Raw genomic sequence first — 2,624 nt, forward strand, 5'->3', positions numbered from 1 at the left:
TGGAAGATCCTCGAAAGTATTGTCCCAAACTTTGGCATCGAAAGTTACACAAATAAAAGAACTGGACGCCATTGCATAGTGCAAGGACACCAAATTTGCCATCAAGATGTAGGACAAGATACTGCAATAGCCTGGGATTCAAAGGTCCACAGCTCTTCAATATCCTCCCGAAGGACCTGAGAGACCTGCATGCGGTGGATGTAGGTGTCTTCAAGACAAGGCTGGACCTTTTCCTGTCAGGTGTCCCAGATGAACCAACTTCACGACAGGAGGCGCAGATGAGAGCAGCTGCATCAAACTCTCTCATGCACCAAATGTCAATTCCTGAAGTAAAATTCGTGAAGTAAAATTGTGTAGCAACACAAAATGGCGGTGCTCCAGCATGGCCAAAGCTCATGAGCTGAAACTGGATAAAATGAAAATGAAAAATATACATACACATATATATATATATAAACTATAGGAGGCGCATTGTTTAGTTTCTGTTTATTTTATCTATTCCATCATCTTTATGGGCATCGTGTATATTTGTACACTCGACGTATATGTAGTTTTGTACACGGGTATATGTATTTAAAAATCATATTATGCACTTTAAATATACAATTTTCAATATTCCATTTCAAAATTTTTATGCGATGCAAACTTTAAGGATAAAACGAAATTTTTGTCCAGGAAATTTTGTCATAAAAGAGTAATTTTATACCTTACGTAGCTAGATTGAGCTTCTACCTATGTAGATCCCAATATAAGTATACAAAATATAGTCATTATAATTTTATATATTCTATACATACTTAAGGAAAAAACATACAAAAATAAACACGTTATTCACAAGTATATGTAGTCCAATATTGAAGTAGCTATAATTATTAATTTGAATACGTTCTTATAGAATATCAACATCTAATGACTAAATTACGAAACCAAAACAGTAAAACTTAATTCTTAATACGATGTAGCAGGAACAAATCTATGTTCCTCTGATTTAATATTACATGTATGCCAAAATTAGTAACGTATCGTTAGCCATTAAGTTTGCAGATGATGCACAACTCAATTTTTGATTGCATGTTCATTCTCAATTAATTAAATATTTTAAATAATTTTCGTATGGATAACATATCTAAATAATGTCAATGTCTGGTTTTCTTTGACATTCTAATTTTTATACCAACTCCTGTAGAATGTTGACCAGCTTGGCACTTCTATCCTCACTAATTCAGCAAGTGCAGTTAGGAAGTATTATTTACTTCCCGAAGACGGGCTAACTGGGAGAAACGTTAGCACGCCGGGTGAAATGCTTAGCGGTATTTCGTCTGTCTTTATTTTCTGAGTTCAAATTCCGCCGAGGTCGACTTTGCTCATCCTTTCGGGGTCGATAAATTAAGTACCGGTTGCGTACTGGGGTCAATCTAATCGACTGGCTCCCTCCACAAAAAGTTCGGACCTTCTGCCTAGAGTAGAAAAGAATATTCTGTCTTCTCTATTTTAGAATATATATAGCTGAACGAAACCCGTACTTCATCAGCATAGCCCTACTGCTTTCATTGAACTGACAACCACAGTAAATATCTGGTCATTTGATAAAGAGATCCTTTAAATCCCGTGCAGCATGCAACACTTTCATAAGTATTTTGTTGTTGTGAACTCAATTACATAACCGAATGTACCGATGCCACTTACTTGTCATGTAGCGTCTTAATTCGAAGAGTAATATATTTACCATCAAATTCTTCACATCAACAAATTGTTGCATTTAAATGCTCTAATTAAATTGAATACCATAGTAAAAAGTATTACATTTTATAGTAATTATGTTTGTTTGTTGGCATATTGGAACGATTTTAGTTACGAATTAGAAAATTTGACAGAACAATTACTTTAATTTTATTGATAGTTTGTTTCTGTTACATTTGTTTAAACAATAAATCAAGAAGATCCTTTTCATGGGCATAACTGTACTCCTTTCATCGAGGTGTTTCGAATGTCTATTTCAAGTTGTGTTTTTCGCTATCTAGTGAATCCGTGTACAAGCTGCAATAATCGTTCTGCACACAACGTTATTATATACAATACGCATGTATACATACTTGCATGTATATGTGTGTATCTGCGTATGCGTGTTTGTGTGTGTGTGTGTGTGTGTGTACATGAGTGTGTAGGCCATTTCGGACTCGGTTATCCAGGAAGCGCTCCTAGAGCCACTGCCCGTCTAAAAGGTGTGAACGTAAAATATTCCCCCAGGAAACTGCTTTTACTGAATAAACAGAGAGTAAGTAATTTCTTTCCCATCACTGAGTATAAATAATAAATGTTGAAGATTGGATTTGTGATATTACATTTATTTCAATGTTATACAATTGTTTCATTAATACGATGATAACTATTATCACAGGATGTTTGTAAACATATCAGTTACGAATGACCCAAACTACTTGACGAAACTTTTCGATGGGTGGATATGTAGATACATTATATAGCCAGAACGACTACAACATCACCGACAGAAATTATATAAACGTAAGGTGACAGTAGTCCACATGGAACTATTGAAACAACTGGAAACTGTGAAATATAATACCACAATGTATATATATATATATATATATATATATATATAT

Source organism: Octopus bimaculoides, chromosome 5 (assembly GCF_001194135.2).
Source record: "Octopus bimaculoides isolate UCB-OBI-ISO-001 chromosome 5, ASM119413v2, whole genome shotgun sequence".
NCBI classification, from domain to species: Eukaryota; Metazoa; Mollusca; class Cephalopoda; order Octopoda; family Octopodidae; genus Octopus; species Octopus bimaculoides.